Source organism: Lepisosteus oculatus, chromosome 10 (genome assembly GCF_040954835.1).
Source record: "Lepisosteus oculatus isolate fLepOcu1 chromosome 10, fLepOcu1.hap2, whole genome shotgun sequence".
NCBI lineage: Eukaryota > Metazoa > Chordata > Actinopteri > Semionotiformes > Lepisosteidae > Lepisosteus > Lepisosteus oculatus.
This window is the reverse complement of record NC_090705.1, coordinates 29,978,506-29,989,320: the sequence shown is the minus strand read 5'-3', so window position 1 is coordinate 29,989,320 and position 10,815 is coordinate 29,978,506. Positions and strand designations below refer to the sequence as shown.

Here is a 10,815-nt window from a genome sequence, read left to right as displayed (position 1 = left end):
ACTCTAACACCTCTTCCAGTAGCACTTAAGGTTTTCCCAGGAGGTCTCTCATCCAGATACTGACCAGGCTCACACCTGCTTAGCTTCAGTGGATTTCTGGTTCTGAGCAGCAGGGTGATTTGTCTTGCTGGCGTGCCTTTGTCACGTGTATCACTGGAACGTACTGTACACTTACTCCTCTCTAGCCACACAGCCCGGTTTAAATATTAATTTATGTTTTACCTGGCTACCATATGTCCCATGTACTATTAGCAAAATCCTTAAAGCAGAATTTATAAACTGCTTCAGGAAGAAAAATTAAAGATCCACTGCTTCATAATGCTGCTTGATGTTTCTCGCAGCTGACTTTTTAAATGTGTAGAGCAAAAAGAAAATAATCTTCTCTACCAAAAGATAGCACAATTTGAATTTAATTGACACTAATGGCATCATAACCGCTACTGTGTTGCTCAGACTGCTGAACCATACACAGCAGATGTCAGACAGTACAGAATTAATTATGAACTGTTCCCTGCTGCATGATTACTATTTAATTTAGTTTTTATGCTGAGATCATGAATAAGGTTTAAATATTTCCTAGGACCTGTTGGTCTCAACAGTTTCTGTTGTAAACAGATATGTGTGAAAGGTTAGGTGCCACTCCCCATCCATTCTGTTGTATCTCTGTTTAAACTGTCATTACTATTTATTTATTCATGTGTAGTTATTTATATGTGCTTATTTTCATGATTAATTTTTTGTTGTTGCTCACGGGCTTCTTATGTTGTTGTGGCCTGATCTGATGTGTAGTGAATTAGGTGTAATTTATATTTTCTTGGGTTCAGCCAATTAGATAAAAATGTAAATACATGATTAGATACATGCACTGTACATACTTTACAGGTAATCATAGGTCTGCAAAATGGATTTTTGCAATATCTCCATATAACTTACATTATATTTTGTGCAGTATGGTATGTTTCAAACCCAGAATCTACAGTATATTACTATATTTTTGGTATCATGCTAAAATCTGGGAATGCATATACCATATAAATTAATGGAGTTTTTAATGAAAGTTCGGGAGGAATGAAGGCAGCCGAGCTCATTCAACACAGCTCCTGCAATTCCCACTAATTCTGACGTAAGCAACCGGTCTCCATATATACCAAACGTCACCCTCTCTTCTTCCTTGTTCTTTTCTGCATGGCTTGTTTTCACGACCCAATCTGTGTTCCCTTCTCGCGCTACCACTTCTCATGGATCTGCAAATCTCCTGCTCCGATGAAGACCTTTTTGGCAGTGCAAGGGACTCCCCTACCCCTCTCGACCAGTCCGCCCCCCCCCCCCACTCCCCTTACCTCCATCCCATTACCTCCATCATCCGCTGTGCCACACCAGCGTCGCTCATCTCCCAGCCAGTCCTCACAAGATCCAACTCCTCGCCGAAGACTGTGTTCTGCCGTCATAGTCCTTCTCTCATCACAAACCCAGCCTTTCTGTTCCTCTACGCCAAAGTATCCAAATAACCCCCACACATTGGGCGACATCTCTAGTCATGCCTTTAAAGTCATACCTCTCACAGTCCGCCTAACTTTCAGATGTAGGAGTAGCCCAAAAAATGCCAATACCTTAGCTGAAGTTCTCTGCTGGATCCTCTTGAATAACTAAAAGCTTCCTTTTCTCGTCCACCTTCTTGACGATTTCCTTACCATAGATTTTCCTCATGCCCCACCTGAAAGAGCCTCCTCCAAACTCATTTCCGTTTTTAGGAAACTAGGGGTACCTTTCGCCATGGACAAAACAACCGGCCCCTCTCATACCATCCAATTGACCCTCAATTAGATGAATTTCTCCATCTCCCTGCCTCGAGACAAGATTGACAGGATCCAGATGTAATATCTCTACCTATTGTTCCGCCCAAATTTGCACAAAGAGAGAACTTCTTGCTCTGCTTGGCCACCTCAATCATGCCATGCATATCATTCCCCAAGGACGGTCATTCATCTCCTACCATCTCGACCTTGCCTCTTCCATGTCCTCTCTTTACCACCACATAAGCCTCTCAGCCAACTGCAAATCCGAGCGCAGGCTTTGGCAGCTAGTCTTGGCCAACTGGAATGGCATATCTCTCTTCTACGACGACCTCCTCTCTGATCCTGAGGATATCCAGCTTTTCACAGATGCAGCCCCCTCAGTTGGTTTCGGAGGCTATTACCAAGGCTAATGGTTGGTCCCCTTGGCCTCCCAAATTCTCTTCCATCCCTCTTGCCGACCAGTCATCGGCCTTATGCAAAATAATTCCAATTGTCGTTGCCGCTTTTCTTTGGGGCCACAGTTGGAAACAAAAATCCATCCTCATTCATTCGGACAACTCCACAGTAGTTCATATAATCAACAATGGAAGGTCTTCATGCAAATCTATCATGAAATTTCTCCTCCTCCTTAAATGGATTTTTTTCACACACCAATTCATCCTCATAGCAGCTCATATTCCAGGCTGCCTTAATGAGATAACTGACTCTCTCTCTCGCTTTCAATTAAAAAAATTCAGGAACTTGTCGCCAGATGTAAGACCAAATCCGTGCAAAGCACCTCCTTATTCGGAACTCAAGTTCCTCTGAATCATCCCTTCCATCACTATCTCCAACTGGTACAGCAAACTATCCTCTCAGGTAAAGATTAGGAACCGGGAGATCAGTCAAAAAGGATGCCCACGCCCACGCCCAAGAGAATACTTTGGGAGGCTTCTCAATAGTGAGCATGGATTGGTGTGTGAGGGAACTTTAAATACTGAAGGAAAAGGGATGTGTTTGGATAGCAGCCATATTACCCTGCAACTCAGAACTGGCAACCCACTGAAGCTAAGCAGGTGTGAGTCTGGTCAGTACCTGGATGGGAGACCTCCTGGGAAAAACTAAGGTTGCTGCTGGAAGAGGTGTTAGTGGGGCCAGCAGGGAGCGCTCACCCTGTGGTCTGTGTGGGTCCTAATGCCCCAGTATAGTGACAGGAACACTATACTGTAAACAGGTGCTGTCCTTCAGATGAGACATAAAACCGAGGTCCTGCCTTTCTGTGGTCATTAAAAATCCCAGGGCGTCTCTCGAAAAGAGTAGGGGTGTAACCCCGGTGTCCTGGCCATAAATTCCCATTGGCCCTTACCCCATGGCCTCCTAATAATCCCCCTCTATGAATTGGCTACATTACTCTGCTCTCCTCTCCACTGATAGCTGATGTGTGGTGAGCGTTCTGGCGCACTATGGCTGCCGTCGCATCATCCAGGTGGATGCTGCACATTGGTGTTGGTGGAGGGGAGTCCCCATTACCTGTAAAGCGCTTTGAGTGGAGTGTCCAGAAAAAGCGCTATATAAGTGTAAGCAATTATTATTATTATAATTGGTTTGGGAGTGAGAATTTGTGGAATCTGGTGCATGTGGGAATGTCATGGGTTCAATTAGGAATGAGATTGTGAAACAGTGGGTCTGGAAATCCATGTCGTCAATGCAGAATCGAAGTAGCCCGAGGAACTGTGAAAAAGGGAGAGAGTTTTTGGTGTGATTGGGATGAAAAGAGCTTTACAGGAGATACAGTAGCTGTGTGAATCTGTGGGTTTTTAATAGAGGATGAAAGTGGTGGATGGTTAATAGATACATTTATGTCTAGAAACAGAAGAGAGGTGGAAGATATGTTAACTGTGTATTTGAGGGACGGGTGAGAGTTAGTGAATTGATGCAGGAAGTGCTCTAGTTGGTCTGTCAGGATGGTCGAGCGGTCTAAGGCGCTGCTTTCAGGTTGCAGTCTCCCCTGGAGGTGTAGGTTTGAATCCCACTCCTGACACAGAGCTTTTGGGGTGGACCTGTGGTTAAGGATCTGCGCCTGTGACTGGAAGGTTGCCGGTTCAAATCCTACAGCCATCAGAGGAATCCTACTCTGTTAGGCCCCTGAGTAAGGCCCTTAACCCCAAATGCTCCAGGGGTGCTGTACAATAGCGGACCCTGCGCTCTGACCCCAGGCTTCTCTCCCTGTCTATGTGTCTAATGAAGAGCAAGCTGGGGTATGTGAAAAGATGAATTCCTGATGCAAGAAGTTGTATAGGGCTAAAAAAGTAATGTTATGTTATTTTATGTTATGGTCATTAGAGAATGTAGCAGCACCGACATAGTCATCGATGTATCGCTTGAATAGGTCAGTGACAAAGCAAAGAAGCATTCTTCTACCCAGCCGACAAAAATATTGGCATAGCTAGGTCCCATCCTGGTGCCCATGGCGACTCCACTAACCTGCTGATAAAAAAGGTTATTAAATGAAAATGCATTGAGTGTGAGAATCAATTCCGCATGACGCACTAGAGTGTGGGGGGCGGATCAAGCACTGTGCATTTGTCTAGCATATGCTTGAGGGCTGTAAGACTGTCATTGTGGGGAATGATGGTTTAGGGAGACGTGATACCCATGGTAAAAATGTAGCATTCTGGACCCTGAAATTGGAAATCATTGAAAAGTTGGAGGGCATGGTTAGTATCCTATTTCAACCAGATGTCTCATAAGGCTGTCGAGAAAAGCAGAGATGAGTGTGGTCGGACAATTACATGGGGCATCCAGGTGTGTCGGGACTGTGGATTTTGGGAAGGAGATAAAATTGGGATACCCGGGGATGTTCGACGATGAGATGGTTCACCTCCTGGGGGAGCTCCTGGTTGCTAATAAGAAGAGAGATAGTGGATACCACTTCCTTCTTGTGGTCAGTTTCTGACATTGCTCTTAAATGGTTCCACTCTTACCGTACTGAATCAGTATTTGATTCACTTTGTGTCTCCTGGGGTTTCAGTTCTGAAGTAAGGTTCGTTAAGTCTGGTGTTCTCCAGGGCTCGATACTAGTCTCCCTACTTTTCAACATTTACATGTTCCTACTTGGCCAGCTTTTAAGATCACATGGTCTATCATTTCTATACTCAAACCCATGCCCATACTAAATCTGACACTAAATTGGTTTTGTCTGCACTAATTGTATCTATGACATACAAACCTGGATGACTCAAAATGTCCTTCATTTAAACTACGACAAGACTCATGCTTCTCAGCACCTCCCATCAACTATGTAAAAGCCAATGCACCATCCCCATCTGTGGATGACACTGTACTTGAATTTAATTCCAAACTGAAGAACTTGGGGGTGATATTTGATTCAGGCTTGATGTTTGACCCACATGTGCAAAATATTATGAAAAACCACGTAAGAAATATTACCAGATGTTGTCCTATGTGTAACAAACAGTTCTTTCCGGACCCTATGCGGACGACACAATCCAGAGTTGTGAGGAAACACTAGGAAAAAGATCATGCAGGAATACGGGGATGAAAACAGGGGGGTGTGTCTATGCAGTGCTCGTGATCCGGGGAGGTGTGGCTGAGGCAATCCAAAGAATAAGTCCAAGGGAGAATCCAAAAAACAAGCAAAAGTCCATAGCCGGGGAATCCATCTAAAACAAGGGATTAAAAACAGGTACCGGGTCAGGACTGGCGGGGGGAACAGGAACAGGAGCAGGAAGCTAAAAGCATAACGGAGCCAGGCGCAACCAGGTCCCGGCCTCGCACGATCTGGAAATCAGATGCAGAGCCTCAATTGGCGACTGCGTCTGGCTTTTAAAGGGACAGGAAGGAGGCTGGAACAAGGTGCAGGTGCAGGGAATAAGACAAACAAGGAAGAGCCGGAGCGCCCTTAAGGAGGATGGACTACAATCATGACACTATGTTGTCACTGACTATAGCTGAAAAGCTGGACAACACTCTTGTCTTCACTAGAATTAATTATTGTAATGCCCTACTCACAAGGGTGTCTAAATCCAAATTGAACAATGTTCAACAGAATCCTGTCCATGTCACATGCACTTGTGTTCTATGAGGTTTTGTATTAACTTCAAACTCCACATGCTCACCTACAGTTATAAGGCTCTGCATGGCTTGGCACCTCAATACCTGTCTGACTTATTATCTTCCTACTCCCCACATCACAACCTTCATCCATCTAATTCAAGTTTCCTGTCTGTCCCCCAATCCCGTCTACATTCTATGAGTGACAGGGTCTTTCCCTCTTCCCCTGCTATGCTCCAAAGCTCTGGAATTCTATTCCTCTGAATATCGGAGAGTCATCTTACCTGAGCTCTTTCAAATCGAGACTCAACATCTACTTCAGGAGGGCTTTTATTTAATTGATTCTGTGTCTACTCCTTTACATTCCTACTGCTTTCCAAACCCTTGTTGTATTTGTGTTAATTCTGCTGTCTCATCTCCTTGTGTGCTTTTTTACTGTAAAGTATTAAAGGCATATCTAAATATTTTATTATTATTTGTGAAAACTGTATTGTTTATAAGTATTATGGTTAGGCAATATTAGCTAACACTTTAATGCAGGTTGGGGTGTCAAGCAGTGTTTTGAGGCAGGGTGAACTCATTTCTTACAGAAGCCTACCTGAATCTGTACTTTACTAAGATTTCTTCCTTCTGTAGGCACTGAACAAAAGATCTGCATTAATACTAATTGGCTTCTTCCTGAGAAAATTCGGATATGGAATTAATTGGCTGTATGGACAGCCTACATAGTAGACTATCCATCTCCACAGGGGTACTAGCGCCTCAACATAAATTTAATTTATGTATATGAAGAAAATTGCTATTCCAATTAAAAAAAATGTATGAACATAAATATGGTCATTACAGTAACCTCTCACTCTAGGTTAAAACTAATGCAAATACCTGGGATACTTTTATTAAGATCATTGACATTACTGAATTATTAATGCTGAACAATTCTCAGTGAATGAGCAAGCGCTACAGCTTTGAACATATTTTGGAATACCATCAATGACTATTTATATGATTAAAGTCTTTCCATACAGCTTCAGATATGTTCTTATAATAACTTCTACTAAAAATAATTGACATATATAATAAACAACATATATCCATGCATTAGTCTAGACAAAAAAAAACAATGGGATTTTGTTTTTCTCTGAAACATGCTTATCAAAGGAATAGCATGCTGTGATGGAGTGAACTGATTGCATTTTTATAAGTCAATGTGTAGTTAAGATATGGGACATCATCCTTAAAATAATGTTACCCTTGATAGATTATTCCTACAAAAATATCAGGAGAAAAAAATCTCAACATAAATAAGAATAAAGATGCAATCAAAATCACAGTTTTATGTTTGCTTTGTCCTTTGTGAATACCTCCTTTAAAGAACACCTGCTTAGAACACAAATTTCAGAAAAAGAAAAACACAATGACACACTTTAGTTATGACGCATATACAGTATGTATATATATGCATGTGGGGCAGAGTAAATTGGATATGTTTCCAATTCATTCAATATTTATTTGAATAGAAACATCAAAGGATATTTTGCAGACCCTATGCAGCAATTGCCATATATTTATATGTTGAAATTAACAACTAGAATAAGTGATAATTAGGGCCCGTAAAACGACTAGAAGTTTCAAGGAGGTTTTTGAATGGAAATAGTACAAATATAGTTATTGAGGCCAAACAAAAAATAATTGGAACCAAACACATACAACTTACAACTTAAGCTACCATACAAATGGATGAAGCCGTGAAACCATTGTCAGAATGAGTTCATAAATAGCTGGTCAATTTCATTTAATCATTTCATAAATATTTTGGCAATAATATACATTTTCCACTTTCGAAAAAGAAAAATCTGTGGAAATAATGACAACTGGCAGAAACTACCATAAAATATAAAGGGAAAATAAACGATACCTTGGAAATTAAATCAAATAAAAATACTGCTGCATGTCAGAAGTTATTAAGGTGCTTACATTTCCCATCAATGTACCCTATTCTTTAGTTGTTTAAGTGTTTCTGCAGCTGTGTTGGTCTTTGAAGCAGTTGTGGTACAATGCAGGGATTGTCTGGTGTGGGGGGGCAGAGCCCCGGATTAAGGAAGACGCATTGCCGTGGAAACCACACCTAACATCATTAAGTGAATGAATGGCAGGTGTAGAAGTGGTTCAAAGGGGGAAAGATTCAGCAGGACCTCGGCCTTGCTGTGGCTGCAGTGGTGAGAGAATAAATGCGGAGGCTCTGCTGTGAGAGAGCCGAGCTGAAGCATGACAGTAGCGGGTGTGAGACGCTACTAGTTGGGGGGATGTTAGAAGGGTGCGCCGCCATGTACAGTATGAGTGAGCAAAGACTTGATTAGCCGCAGCAGTAACCCCGTGAGGGGGTGAAGAAGAACGACAATTCCGGAGGGTGTTAGAGCAGGGCTGTCGTGTCCGCTGTATGAGTGAGCTGTGATTTGATTAGTGAGTTAGTGTGTGTGGACCAGAGTGGGTTGTGTGATAGAGGGACCCTCCCCCTGGCAATACATTGATATCGGGAAAGCGAGTGGGGTTTATTTAGCTGCACCCTCTGGGAGCAGTGGTGGATGGGCATGATGTGAGGTGCCCTGGAAGCTGTGAGTTCACAACCTTAGGGCGTGAGAGTGAGGCGCCAGAGAGGTTGTGAGTGTGTTAGAGAGTGACGGTGTGTTGGGTCTTTGCACGGTGTGTAGTTCTGAAGAGACTCGGTGACGTAGGTACGGTGTGTTTGTGTAACCCAACCTGGTGGCGTCAGGAGAGGACGTCCAGGCTGGAGGCGGACCTGGGAGTCTGAGGCACTGGTTGTGAGTCAAACAGCGCCCTAATGGAATAGGAGGGTCTGTGTTGGTGTCTGGGAGCAGATGGTTCCTAGCAGTGAGGAAAACAGGATGAACTTGGTGAACTTGAGACTCCGAAGATAAAGGGCTCAGAAGTAACAGAATGTGGATTCATGTGTAGGCATCCTCTCACAAGGCACCAGTAAATGTAGGGGTTTGTGCATTTACTGGGACAATTATTAATTGTAGCAGTAAGTCACAAAATGTTTCTTTTGATGGCTATTAGAATCCAACCTTGCGGGATAACTCAAACAACGCACACACAGGGTACTAATACACGAGAATACATTTATTAATACATAAAATGTGCATATAAACATAACAGATCTTATCGTGAGGGTAGCGGAATACAAAAGGTATATATTCAATCACGAAGAGTTACAAACCAAGAGAGACATAAGTTCAGTATATCATTAATTTAGACCGTTTCGTAAATGAACTTGGATTACAACTTCTACACTAGATACTCAAAAGCAAGTACATCGATCATAGCAATTAAGTTGATATCAACTGGTTGGGATAACAATTAAATTCTCGAGCTGTAATGCAGAATGTTGAATACTCATCCAATCTCTGGGGATTCAGATCTCCTGCAGACACAAAGAAGAGTGGCAGGTTTGTTGCTGTCCAATCAGTGTTTTCTGGCTCTGTGCCAGGCAGTGCTGTTGCGGATTCGTGGTGGGAGAGATTCCTGCTGTGATGCACTGCTGATGGTCTCTGAAGACCGGCTAGTTAGTGTTGGCTTACTAGCAGAGTTTGTGCACAGGAGAAAAGTGACTGCGGGTCCAAGTAGGTCACACTTTTTAGGCAGGAAGAAGACGGGTTCGTTACTGATGTAGCACTAGTTCCGAATACTGAATCAGCTGTCCACGGTTCCGACCGTAGTTCACTTGTTGATCAGGTGAGCGTTCGCGGTGGGTTCACGAGGCTTGGGCTAACCCCGGGTGGATCCTTTGGTTACGCGCTGGCAACCTCTGTTCTCGACTCTTAGAACAAAGGAAAGTCCTGGCACTCAGACACAGTGTCCGTTACGTGGTGGTCTGAGCTGAGGATGTTCAGGAGGAGCTCTGAGTCCGAGAAATGTCCAGCAGGCACTAAGTCTGAGGATGTCCAGGAGGCGCGCTGAGGGGCTCTGCGCTGCCTGTTTTACCTGGAGGACCTACCCGTCATTCATTGGTTGAAAGTTTCATGGGCATCCGAGACCCACGTGAGGTTAACCTGCCCTACCAGTTCCTGATTGTCTGATGAAGAGTAACAATGCACTCTGAGCTTAGAGCTGTAAACAACTTTGAATAAGACTCTCCCAGAATCTCCCAGACTTTGAGGCTTCAGAGATGACCGTTTATTAGGGTTGCTGGAGAATCTCAGCTTTGGGAGTTGTTCCTTATCAGGAGCTAGAAAAACATCTTAATTGTGAACCAAATGGAATGGCCTCTCTGTATCAAGCACCACTGAAATGAAGGAGAGAGGGACTGGCAAGGGAGCAGAAAACTTAATTCCTGTACTTTTATAAGCCTTGCCGCTACACATGTGTCCTGTTACCCCCATGAGGGGGTCAGTGTGATCACCACTCTCGGAGGAGAGTGTGTGTAAGAACGTAAAGGAACCTGAAAGAGTTTATAAAGGGCCATGACAGGGGAGATTGAGAGCCTGTCCAGGTCAAATAGGATGTCAACTACCCCCATTAAATGGGGGTTAAATCATTAAGTCAGTCCTGTTAGAACACACATAAGTAAAGCAAGAAAAGAGAGAATTAAAATCACAAATAGAGGAAGAAAAAGGGATGAAGAAGAATACTAAGGAGAAAGAATTAGCTGCACAATGAGTTTTCTCATTCAGCTGACCAAGACAGCCCAAGCCCAGGTAATTTGAGTACTAAGGACAGAAAAGGAAAATGTTGGTATACATTTATGGAAATACTTATTTCCTATCTGAGTTATCCCTCAGGCTAAATCAAGGCTCTTATTGTTTCATTGCACTATTTTTATCAGCAAAATGGGTACTCAGTTTATTTCCCATCCCTATAAGAGTGATTTCGTCGAGAATAGGAGAAGAATAATCTTTTCTCTGTCTCTGTTGTTGGGTTGGGTTCTGTGTCATCTGTCTCTGTAGAA

The 10,815-nt window shown here is 43.1% G+C and overlaps 1 pseudogene; it reads left to right on the top strand.

The window, feature by feature from the left end:
- The first annotated feature begins 1,263 nt into the window (after positions 1–1,263).
- LOC138241624 (uncharacterized) lies at positions 1,264–2,603 on the top strand (annotated as a pseudogene).
- The last annotated feature ends 8,212 nt before the right edge of the window (positions 2,604–10,815 follow it).